Source organism: Diceros bicornis, chromosome 5 (genome assembly GCF_020826845.1).
Source record: "Diceros bicornis minor isolate mBicDic1 chromosome 5, mDicBic1.mat.cur, whole genome shotgun sequence".
NCBI classification, from domain to species: Eukaryota; Metazoa; Chordata; class Mammalia; order Perissodactyla; family Rhinocerotidae; genus Diceros; species Diceros bicornis.
Window position 1 is genome coordinate 24,132,492 of NC_080744.1, and position 13,229 is coordinate 24,145,720.

The window sequence follows — 13,229 nt, forward strand, 5'->3', positions numbered from 1 at the left end:
TTTCAAGATAAATACCCATATTACCACCACCCAGGCCAATAAGCAGACATTGCCAGCACCCCAAAGCCCTTTCATTCTCCGCCCATCACTGTGCACCCCTTCTCTCCACTGCCCCTCCCTCAATATCCCGACTGTTATGGCAATCACTGCCTTGCTGCTTCTTATATTTCTACCACCTAAGCACTCAGTGTATCCCTATGTGTATGGTTTAGTTTTGTGTCTTTTCCTTTAATGTCACATAAATGGAATCATACAACATGTGCTCTTTTGTGACTGGCTAATTTCACCCAATATTACATTTGAGTATATATATAGTGCATATTATTGTACATATTTTCAGTTCATTCCTTTTTGTATCTGTAGAGCATGCCGTTATGTGACAAGACCGCAATTTATTTATGCATTCAAGTGTTGATGGACATTGGGTTGTTTCAGTTTAGGTCTATTATAAGTGAAGCTACACAAGTGCACACATTTTTGTTGTTTATATACCGAGAAGTAGAATTGCTGTTCCATAAAGTACGTTCAGTTTTAGTGGACAATGCTGTACTGTTTTCCACAGTGGTGGCAGCAATTTAAACCTCCCCTGAAGTGTATTTGCACTCCTGTTGCTCCACATCTTCACCAACACTTGATAGTGTCAGGTTTTTTCTAACTTTCTGGTGCATCTAGTTGTGTTTTTTATTTGCATTTCCCTGATTACTAAAGGGACTCAGCACCTTTTCATTTGTTTATGGAAATCCTGCTTTGTAAAGTGTTCGAGTCTCTTGCCCATTTTCTTTTGAGTTGTTTGTCGGTTGTATTTTGTCTCAATAGTGTCTTTTGATCAAAAGAAGTCCTTAATTTTAACGTAGTCAAATGTATTAATCTTTTCTTTATGGCTGGTATTCTTGCATCCTGTTAAAGAAATCTTTCCCTACCAGGAGATCATGAACATATTTGCCTATATTATATGCTAGAAGTTTATTGGGCCTTGGTCAAGTTGCCCCGGGTAACCTTGATTTTAAATCCATCAAGAAGGGATGCGGGTCTCATTGCTCTCTTCTCAGAATGCTCCTAGGCTCCAAGTTCCACATATCAGCACTTTCTCACACACACACAATCTATGGCGACTTTTCCTGACTCCAAGGTATTTGCTTTCATTCCTCCAGCAGCTCCCGCTCCCTCATGTGGAGCATCTGTCTCCTTCTCTTGCTTCATCAGTTCTACATCTCCACACTTTACCCTCACGGTACAGCAGTGTCCCCATAGCCAAGCAACAAGATCCTTGTCTCTTGAGAGAGGGAGGGAAAGAGTTATAAGTTCTACAAGTTATAAGTTCCTCCGTTTGGAAACTGACTTGGCTATAACATCCAACCCCAGGACCCAAGGTTCATTCTATCACTCTAGACATTTTAAATCATGGGAATAGAAGGGTAAATTCATGGGGCCAGCCCTGTGTCTTAGTGGTTAAGTGCGCGTGCTCTGCTGCTGGCGGCCTGCATTCGGATCCTGGGTGCGCACTGATGCACTGTTTGTCAGGCCATGCTGTGGCAGCCTCCCATATAAAGTGGAGGAAGATGGGCACAGATGTTAGCACAGGGCCAGTCTTCCTCAGCAGAAAGAGGAGGATTGGCATGGATGTTAGCTCAGGGCTGATCTTCCTCACACACACACACACACGAAAAATATATATGCATTGTCATATTGTGTGCATGCTTTTTTATTTACATAAGTGGTATTGAAAGGTAGATTTCACTCGGCTTCTTACTTTACTCAGCACCGTGTGTTATGTGTAGTTGTGCGTACATCTCTATGGCTCTTTGCATTTCACTATATTTTACCACAGGAACCACAGCATCTCTAAGTGCTGCCTTATAAGGGCATAAAAATCAAGATGGAGCTGGGATATCTTGTTGTTTTTAACACAGTGATACATTCAGAAATTTCTGAATAATTCTGGAAAAGCAAGGAGGCTAGCCTGAAAGGGGTAGACTTACCCATTATTGTCTAAAAAGCAATGATTATACCCAAGTGAACAAGCAGTCTTAGAAGAATCTTGACTTCCCGGTGATCCTGCATGGCACTGTCAGCTTTCCTCCTGTCCAACCCCAAGGACTCCTAAGAACTTAAGAGGGGATTAGAAAAGTTATAAAAATTTTTAAGTAATGTGATGATAAATAAAGAAACAAATAAATAAATTGAAGCGCTGTGTCTTTGAGAACATAAGCCCGCTCAAGAACTAATGTCTGCTGTTCCCATGGCAATGGAAGTCAAGGCCTTTGGCTTTCGCAGAAATAAGGGGAGGCATGAGAGGTTTTGGCAGCAAACGAGATGCAGCACACTGAGCACAGACATGCATACCCACATCTGTGCCAACATCTGTGGTCACAAGCAATGGTGGCACCAGTGGGAGTTTCATCCTTTGGACAGCCTTGGCAGAGCCAGGAGTGCTCACCATGCCAAACTGGGGCAGAGAGGAAGGAAATGTTTCCTACCACGGGATAGTCATGGATGGAGCTAATCACTCACCTCCTTCCCTAGTGGCTTCTAAGCAGTTGAGAATTATATGGAAGGAGACAGACGGAATCAAAGCCAAGCTCACCTTCATACTGTTAGGGCTGAATTGGAGAACGAGGCTTTCCACCACCTCCTCTCTAAACTGAAGGTAATTGGCAGAGTAGAGCTGACATGATGTACCCGGCAAGTTTCAGGTAACATGCCTTTAACCCAAAGCAAAGACCTGGCTGGGTAAAGCAGAAGCAAGTTTGGCTTGCCAGAAACTAGAAATGTGACTTAAGCCTGTCAGGCCTAAGTGCAGGTGGTCCAAGGGGAAGAGACAGGGGACATGGTCTTGCTTTTGTAAGCCACCAGTGGTAATGTGGATCAATCAGTTTATCTACTCCTCAGACTACAAGAAGTAAATAAGGCAACGGAGTGAAGGAATGGATGGAAGTTTCATCACCAGTACTTCTGAAAGGACTGAGCTATTGTACAAAGTGCCCTCTTTTATGAGCAGAAGGAGGAATGTGTAGAGAGGACGAGAAAGGTCCTTCCTGCAAAAGTCTGTGAAGAGCATGGAGCTCCTAAGGAGTAGATGGGGTGGAACCACAGAAATAATGACTTGTGACTCTAGTTATGATTCTTCTTCTACACGTAGACATACAGATAGCTTGGAAATCACAATCCATATTTTGGAGGCCCTACTGATGGGATCCCAATATTGTATATTCCCATGCTCCCTGGGTGGCTGTGAGATTTTCCCACTTCTCAGATCCAGGCATGACTCCTTACCACGTGGCCGAATGCTTCATGGCTGGGGCCGTGGGATACAGATTGCCCCTTCATGAGCCTTGAGATACCAACCAGGGGAGAGTTGGGGAAACCACCTTGCCTGGCTGGATCCCTGGGATGGATCACTGAGGCCCCAAAATATCAGGCAGAGAAAGCCTACCCAGTCCTACTGTGAGCTCTCCAAGGGGTAGCACACTTTAAACTCTTTTGAGAAGGGTCAGGAATGTGTCCTGGAAGCTCGTCTGGAAGGTGATACTTATGGACACTAACTTGTTTCCAGAACTGGAAAGGAAATCCATGACAGATATGCCTTCCCCCACTCCCCAGGGACCTAGGAAAAATTTCCCTGGAGCAGGATTGAAGTAATAGAATAGGTGACTGGGCAGACAATGAAGCCCACTATAGCAGCCACATTGTTGACATAGTGCAGAAACGGCCAATTTCTGGAATGGAAAAAACAAACAAACAAACAAACAATAAGATAGCCACAGGCTCGGGGGCTTACCCTTGTGTCTGGGGAAGAATCTTTGAAGACCCTACTGAGTATTTAAGTCTGTGGAGAGCAGCAGGGATCTGCACGTTAAATTCCTAAACAGCCCAAAAGCAGGAAAATAAAACTTCAGTAAGTGCATTGATAATGAGAAAACGTTCAGAGGGCACAGGAGAGAGGAACTATTATGGAAGGAGTGAAATAATATGACAGCTCTAGGATAACTGGAGAGATGAGAGCTTGAGTTTTGCTTGTTGTGTGGTTTTGTTTTGTCTTTAAAGAGCTCTGAGAGGTTGGAGGTGCAGATAAGAGAGAAGATGGTTCATGGACCGAGGTGCCCTGAGGGGTGGGAGAGGATAAGATCCCAAGTGGACATGGAAGGGTTTCCCTGGAGAAGGAAGGCACACCTCTTTCTCTGATGCATGAGCTTTCAGGTAGGAAGAGAAGCAGATGAAGCAAGTTTTACACAGCATGGGGAAAGCTGACAAGTACCATCTCATCGCCATTGTTCCCTCTGTGAAGCACGCGGCAAGGTCACTGCTTAGAGTGAACAGAAGTGAAACTGTGCGGGAAGAGTGGTGGTAGCTTTAAAAAGCCATTAGAGAAAGGCGATGAGGGACCTGGGGGACTGGGTCGGCCAAGGGAGGGGTGTGAGGGAAGAGTCACAGTGGCGTCAATGAAGATGGCGGAGCTGGGGATGCGAGCTCAGAGGAGGAGGTGGGGGAACTGGAGCGTAACAGCGGCTAGACTAAAGGGCATATCCTACGTGGGCTGGAGCTGAGGGTCTGAGCCGCCGCCCCTCGAGGGCCCCAGATCTCACCAGCTCTCTTTACTCCCTGAGAGGAACATGGTTAAGAGAGAGGCCATCACCTTGCGATGGTGACAGGGCACATGCCAAGGGGAGCTGGAACCAGGGAGACCATTGTGACCTGGAGGCTAAGGGTAAGGAAACACTGAGTGAGTCTGGCAGAAAGCAGGTGGGGGGCGGGGGGATTATTAATCCAATCGCTTAATTAATAGCTAAGGAAACTGAGGCCCGGAAAGGTAAGGACAGCGGCAGAGGAGAGACTTAGGAGATCGTCCATTCCTAGTCCAGGTTATTCCCACGGCTCCCAGGTGAGGGGTGGGGAGGGAGACAACTGGACGAATCTCCTCTTAGAGCCACTGGCCGTCCGAGGGACAGGCTCTTGTCCGTGCCCCTGGGTGATTTGGTATGACATTTAATTACCACCTCCCTAACTCCCCAGGCAAAGACTCTCTTTTTTTCTTGGGCCCCCAGGATGCTCAAGTGCTGGTGACCAACACGGAGGAAAGCTCTCCTGAGGATGGGGTCAGTGGTGAGGAAATGGACCGCTGAAGCAGGGATGGCGTTTGTAGGCAAAGCAGCTGCTCATATTTGCCAGCCTTGCAAGGAAGCCTAGGTTAGGAGTTTCAAAACAAGTTTATTGCCAGTAAAAAAAGATCAAACACAGATTTTGGTTCAGTAGCTGCTCAGCAGCAACTCTGACCCATCACCTGTGAGGCCCTACACTAGATCTGTCTTAGAATTCCCTATGATGGAACAACAAAAGACCCCGAATAAGTAAAGGAATCCTGAGAAAAAGGAACTAAGCTGGAGGTATCACACTCCCTGATTTCAAAATATACTACAAAGCTATAGTAACCAAAACAGCATGGTACTGACACAAAAACAGACACACAGATCAATGGAATAGAATCGAAAGCCCAGAAATAAACCCACACATCTATGGACAGCTAATCTTTGACAAAGGAGCCAAGAACATACAATGGAGAAAAGAAAGTCTCTTCGACAAATGGTGTTGGGAAAACTGGATAGCCACATGCAAAAAAATGAAAGTAGACCCTTACCTTACACCATACACAAAAATTAACTCAAAATGGATTAAAGACTTGAATGTAAGACCTGAAACTATGAAACTTCTAGAAGAAAACATAGGCAGTACGCTCTTCGACATCGGTTTTAGCAACATATTTTCAAGCACCATGTCTGACCGGGCAAGGGAAACAATAGAAAAAATAAACAAATGGGACTACATCAAATTAAAAAGCTTCTGCACAGCAAAGGAAACCATCAACAAAACAAAAAGACAACCTAACAATTGGGAGAAGATATTTGCAAACCATACGTCTGATAAGGGCTTAATCGCCAAAATATACAAAGAACTGATGCATCTCAACAACAAAAACCTAACAACCCAATTAAAAAATGGGCAAAAGACCTGAACAGACATTTCTCCAAAGAAGATATACAGATGGCCAACAGGCACATGAAAAGATGTTCAAAATCATTAACTATCAGGGAAATGCAAATCAAAACTACAATGAGACATCACCTCACGCCCGTCAGAATGGCTATAATTAACAAGACAGGAAACAACATGTGTTGGAGAGAATGTGGAGAGAAGGGAACTCTCATACACTGCTGGTGGGAGTGCAAACTGGTGCAGCCACTATGGAAAACAGTATGGAGATTCCTCAAAAAATCAAGGATAGAACTACCATATGATCCAGCTATTTCACTGCTGGGTATTTATCCAAAGAACTTGAAAACATCAATGCATAAAGATACATGCACCCCTGGGTTCATTGCAGCGTTATTCACAATAGCCAAGACTTGGAAGCAACCTAAGTGCCCATCAAGGGACGAATGGATAAAGAAGATGTGGTATATATACACAATGGAATACTACTCAGCCATAAGAAATGATGAAATCCAGCCATTTGTGACAACATGGATGGACACTGAGGGTATTATGCAAAGTGAAATAAGTCAGAGGGAGAAGGTCAAATACTGTATGATTTCCTTCATTAAGTAGTAGATAACAACAACAATAAACAAACACATAGAGACAGAGATTGGATTGGTGGTTACCAGAGGGGAAGGGGGGAGGGAGGAGGGCGAAAGAGATAATTCAGCACATGTGTGTGGTGATGGGTTGTAATTAGTATTTGGGTGGTGAACATGATGTAATCTATGCAGAAATAGAAGTATAATGATGTACACCTGAAATTTATACAATGTTATAAACCAATGTTACTGCAATAAACAAAAAATTAAAAAAATAAATAAATAAAAATAAGAAAAAATAAAAAATAAAAATACAAAAAAAAAAAAAAAAAGAATTCCCTATGACACCTCCTCGGGCCCTGGCCTTCGTTCTCCTATCCAATCACCATCTGGTTCCCAGGGTAAAATGCAGTGTCTACACTCAGAGTGACAGCCTCCAGTCCTAGTGGTGGACATAAGAGCCTCAAGGAGAAGCCAGCCATCACAACATTCTCCAAGTGATGTAACTGGCTTCTGGAGAGCACAGGAAGGACGTGAGTCCCTCATAGTCCTCTGGCTGCCCTGCTCTGCATGGAAGGAGGACAGAACTGAGGTCTCAGCCCATGCACTAATGAACTCTGACCTCTGGCCCTACTGACCTAGTCAGAGGGCCCAGCATAGCTCCACCTCTGGATCCCACCACCCAGGCTCCCCAAGGGATATGGTGGGGCCCCACCTGCCCTCCAGATCCCAGCTCCCAGGCTGTGCAACCCAGACTTGATGAGAGGAAGGGCCGATTTGTGAAGATGCAGTTAGAAAGTCCTGTCTCCTCTGGGAGACACTCTACTGCTGCCATCCACAGAGATTTTTAAAAGAATTTTGCAGAGCCAGATTATTTTCAACCTGAAAAAATTCAGATGGTCAGTGCTAGATACAACTGTGAAGGGGCAAAGAGAGGCCGCCCTTGGCAGACAGGTGCCTTTGTGGGAAGATGACCCTGCTTGGAGCTGGGGCTGGGGGTTCCTCTGGACTGTTCCCACAGAAGAGGCAGGCCTGATTCTGCTACAGAGGAGTGAGAGGCTGCTGGTCTCAGAGGCTGCAGGCCAGGGCCACAGAGTGAGGGGCACGAGTGTGTAGGTCTCAGAGGGGCTTGGTGGGCTGGGGAAAGCCCAGGGTGGTTGGTGTGGGAGCAGCTGTATCCTCACCACCGGGCTGAAGTCAGTCTTGACGAATCCTGGTGACAGGCAGTACGGCTGGATGTCCTTTGGTGCCAGCTCAACAGCCAAGGCCTGGGTAAGTCCCACAGGGAAGTTTTGCTGGTAGTGTAGGTCCCCAACATCTAAGAAGGGAAAAGAAACAAAGTTCCCTGCAGGTGAGAGGATGGACTCTTGCTGGACCTCTAGGGATGGATATGCTCTTAGGCCCAACTCAGACATTTCTCCCACTCACCCCTGGGAATTACCAAGGAACAAAATCTGAGCAGGAACAGGAAGAAGCCAGGGCTTAAGGAAAAGTCAGGAAGGCAGAGGCTATGTTCGCCTATGCTCAACCCAGAGGGAAGAGCTTGCATGCAAAGTCAGGGAACTGGACCGAAGAGATGGAGGCCAGACCCCTGCTCTACCACGAACTGGTCAACCTTGGGCAAGTCGTGTAAGATCTCTTGGTCTCAATTTCACCCCATGGAGTTTATAAACTCTGCCTGGTGATAGTCACAGGAACATCATGTAGGGACATTGATAGCCTGTACTGCCCCCTGGTGTGAATTTTAAAAAGAACTCTCCTCTGAGCTGATACAGCCCCACTGATGCCTGACTTGGTAAATGTGAATGTTAATGCCACCCCCTTCCTTCAGGAGAATATAGCTAGGGTGCATGGCTTGGCAAGCACAGCGTGGAGTGGATTTCATCTCCCACTTGTCCCTGGACTGGGTGCCCTTGTGCAGTGAACAACCTGTACGACCATACATGGCAGCCTTGGGGTTGTGGGGACTGAATGAGATAATAGCAGTGAGTGTGATTTTAAGTGTGGATAGGACAAGTGTACAATGTTGTGCATTTGGATTTTATCATCACATGTGATCAATATTCACTCCCTCCTGACCCTAGTATCCACTCCACTGCCCCATTCCAAAGCTCCCCACTCACTCTTTGAGGCACACAGACAGCAGCAGTGGCAATCAGCACCACAGAGCCTCCTCTGTGAGGAGACAGACAGGTGTGACAGGATAGAAGGTGAGCACAACTGAGAAGCCAGATGCTTCCAGAAAATGGGCTTCCAAGTGAAGAGGAGACAGAACCAAGGTACAAGGAGAAGAAGGGAAGTGGGGACCATGCCAGGGAGTCTGGGAAGAAGTGAACGCTTTGAGGAGGTTGGACCCAGAGGGTGCTGACACAGCTTCCCCCACCGGGAAACCCCAGGACTCCAGTGACACAGGCAGGGATCAACCAGCAGCTGGGTCTCTAGAGAACAGACCGGGGAGCATGGAGCCATCAGTGTGAGGTCAGAGCAGTGGTCCCCAGCTCCAGGGAGGGCCACTCCCCTAGCAGGGAAATGCATTTAGAGTCACCTAAGTTCCAAATCTAACTCTGGAGCAGGAGCAGGAACTGGGTGCTGACTCAGACAAGAAGAGATGAGGAGCCAAAGGGAGGAGAATCTCGGCCCGAGAGACCCCAGAGGCAAACAGGGGTGCTCTGAGGGGGCTTCCTCTGGCCTCTTTGGAGGGGTTAGGTGTTCTGGGTTACACCCCAAGGCCCCTGTCCCTTGCAGCTGCCCTGCCATTCTCGAGGACAGAGCACGTCAGAAGCAGTCCAGGCTCCTCTGTGGGTTTGGAATCTGTCGACCACGTTCCCTCCAAATGTTCCTTTCACAGTTCGGCCGCATCCCTCTGGGGACCAAGTGGCCTGAAGATGTGGTTTTGGAGGTGACGGGAGACAGATCTCGCATCTAGAGGACAGTCCTTCTACCTGCTTTCCTTGGGATACTCCACTTCGGGCCACCTCCCCCAAGTGTCCCCTAGCACAGAGGAAAGCAGGGGAGAGTCGCCCCAACTTCATGGCCCCCCTGCCCTCACCCCCTCTTCTCCATGTGGGGCAACAGCTGGCTCAGCAGCAGGGACAGGGCCTTCACATTCACATCCCAGACCTGAAATCAGAGCAGGGGGCTGAAGGGGAGCTGTAAGGTTGGGCCCCTCTGATTGTCTGGGGTCCCGCGGGGAGGAGCTGGGGGTCAGCGCTGCTCTTCTCCTTGTGGTCCCAGAGTTGAGGAGAAGGAGGAGTCTGAGGGGTCTGCCTGCCCACCAGGAAAACTCGGCTTAAGAACCTCTTCACTGTCACTCACTACGCAGACTCTGCAGGCACATCCCCCTCCAGAGAAGCAGACCAGTGAAAACAGTAGGGGGAAGGACGTCAGGAAAGCTGGTGTATCAGTGTTTGCTTTAATGAGCAGAGGGGAGAAGTCACACGCCAGCCGGCAGGCTGCAAACACCAGCTCTGTGTGGGGCCCTGCTCAGGGGCAGGTGCTGAAATTTGAGTTTCCCATAAAAGCTGGAGGCTGAGCTGGGGAGGGACGGGGCGGAGCAGGGCCAGGAAGACCAGGAACGTGAGAGCCAAGAGAGAAAGTGGGGCAGGGTCTGGAAGGAGAGAAGAGAGGGCTCAGCAGAGGAACACTCCACGAGGAAGGAATGGCTAACCCTGCCCACAGGACCCCTCTCTGCAGACACACGGAGGGGGAGGGCCAGGACTGTGCCAGCCCCTCTCAGGGGGCCCTCAGGACAGCAGGGGCAGGGGCAGGGCAGCAGGAGCCCCTGTGATGCTCGGTGGAGTCTGGCAGGGATGGTGGTCCCTTCTCTCAGCTGTGTCTGTGGACAAGTGAAGTGTCCCCAGGGGGGGCTCTGGGACAGCCTGACTGAAGGGATCAGAGTGGGTGCCAGTGAGTCCAGAGGGTGACAGCCTCAGGTTTCTGAGCCAGGAGACAGGATCTGGCCCAGAGCTGGGCATGTCCCCTCACATCTGGGCCTCGGAGGAGGGCTGAAGTAGACAAGGTCTGCAGTATCATTGGCCACCTGGCAGATGACCCAGGTGTGCTCTACCCAATGGAACCGGGGCTGTGGCTGGAAGGTAAACGGGTGGCATCTGGGAACACACACAGGTGTGTGAGTAGCGATGGGAGACCTAGAGAATCTTGCAGCTCCGTGCTCCCCCGGCCTCACCTTGTCCCACACCTGCTCACAGGTCCCCAGGGTGCTCCCCACCAGGAAGTTGATGCCCCTACAGTTCTAGGGCCTGGGGGGAAATGGAGGCAGCACAGAAGGTGAGGAAGAGATGAAATTGTGGACCAGAAGCCTCCTCCCTCCCTCCACAGTCATCTGGGAGGGCCTGGCCAATCAGAAAGCCCTGCGGTGGGTCCTAGAAGCCTGAGCCACATTTCCAGCCGGCCTCAGTGGGGCCTCCTCCCGGATTTTTCACCCTGAGACTCACTCTGGGAGAACACTGGACAGTGCCTAAGTCACCTGCGCTTCACCTGAGCCCTGCTGGGCTCTCTCGTTCCCCTCTTTGTAATTCCTTAGCGCTCCCTCATTTCTGGGAATCTTCACTCTTGAAGTCTCGTATACCTGGAGCCTCTTCTCTGGAAAACGTATCTGGTCCATTCCCACTCCCCTTCACGACTCTCTTTCAAAAACGACCTTTTCCCGGCGAGCCCCCTGAACAGGGCCCACTCCCATGGTGACTGTGATGGGCTCTCCAGCCTGGCATCTCCCCTGCTCCAGTCCACAGAGCTGCCCCTGTGGTGGGCATCGTCCCAGCTTCACAGGGCTTCAGCCATTTGTTCCCTGTGTTCCCTGCAGGGTCCTGCCAGGCACAGAATTAAGGTTAACAATGTGGGTTTTGGGGGTCAGCCCTGTGGCCTAGTGGTTAAGTTTGGCATGTTCCACTTCGGTGACCCGAGTTCAGGGGTTTGTTCCTGGGTGTGGACCTACACCACCCGTCGGCAGCCATGCTGTGGTGACAACCCACATACAAAATAGAGGAAGATTGGCACAGATGTTAGCTCAGGGCAATCTTTCTCAGCAAAAAAAAAAGGAATGTGGGGTTTGGAGTCAGGCAGACCTCAGTTCAAAATCATCCCTGCCACTTAACCTCGCTAGGTCTGTTTCCCACAGCAAAGCTGTTATAACAACATCTAGCACCTCACATACTAATGTGATGGGGTGTTAGTGTGTGTCTGACACACAGTGAATATCCAAGAATATGTTAAGGGAAGGAGCATCTTGACTTAGAGCCCTTCCTGCCCTGGACTGGGTGTATGTTCTCACCTCCGCCCCCTCACCGTGGCCACCAGCCCCTCCCGGTCCTCGGCCTTCCCCACGTGGCACACGGTGCCCGTCACACTCAGCCCCTCCCCCTGCAGCGCTGCCACTGCCCGATCCACATTCTGCGGTTTCTGGCTGCTGACCACCACGTGGGCCCCGTCCTGGGCCAGACGCCGGGCGATGGCAGAGCCGATCCTGCAGGCAGAGATGGCTGAGATGGCTTCAGCCCCTCCCCGCCCTCCTCCTGGGAGCCTGATCTTAAGACATAAAATACCACAGTGTCCCAGCCCCCAAATCTTCTGAGCAGAAACGAGGAACTAACTTTTACTGAGCACCTCCTATGTAGCAGGCATTTGCATTATCCTATCATCCACTCTGTCATGAAGGCACTGTTATCCAGTTATGTTTTACAGACGTGGTTAAGCAAAGTCACAAATTGCTCAGGTATTAACCTTGGAGCCTGGATTCAAATCCAGGTCTGAATCCAAAGCACTTGCTCTTTCCACCTTCTCGCTGTGCTTTTCGGGAAACAGGAGAGTTTAATGACAGAAGCTTGCCCTTAGAAAGATGACAATTTCCAGAGCTGGGTAATGGGCAGGGATGTGGGAGAAGGGAATTGACAGCAGATCCCACTTGCGATGGGGACACTACACCCCTTGCAAGGGCCCACACCATCCGGGACTCCCATTTACTCACCTGTCTGTGGAGCAAGTGATCATAGCCACTGTATTGTCCAGTGCACAGCTCTTGTCTGCCCTACTGCTGTGCATTCTCAGTGAGAGAGGAGCCAAGGAGCGAAGAAGAACCGCACAAGTCCAAGACACAGCCCCCAAGCATGGTGGCCAATTGTCAGGCCTCCCTCCTGCTGGACCCAACCCTGAGAAGAAGTGAAAGGTGCATCTCCACGGTTCCTTCACGGTGGTGTCTCTATGACAGCTCTGGTGGGTGTCCTAACATCACTTCAACCTCATGCAGAATATACAGAGCTTTTCTCAACCCATTCCGCAGACCAGCCACCCCATCACAATGGCCACTCCATCGTCAGAGCAAACATGGCCAGGCACACGGCACACACCTAAGTGGTTCTTACTCGGGGGACCACAAAATCCCATGCAAGGAGCAGAACTCACTGTCTTCTTAGACTCATTCACTCCTTCCCTCCTTCATCCATTGCCTGATCATGTCACTTGTTTCTACCTAATATCTGTAGTTTCTGTCCTTCCCTGGATATTTCACAGCCACCACCTTAGCCCCAGTCTTCATTTTCTGCTTAGTTTATAGCAATCTCCTCTTCCCCCAGCTCCTTCCTCACCCCAGACCCCAGACGTGTCTTCTCTATGGGTCTGACTGACTGTGTTATCCCCTCTTCT

The 13,229-nt window shown here is 49.3% G+C and overlaps 1 pseudogene; it reads right to left on the reverse strand.

Moving 5' to 3' along the window:
• The window catches only part of LOC131405280 (dehydrogenase/reductase SDR family member 2, mitochondrial-like), an 84,839-nt pseudogene extending 72,210 nt beyond the window's left edge, over positions 1 to 12,629 (reverse strand).
• Between the last annotated feature and the right edge of the window lie 600 nt (positions 12,630 to 13,229).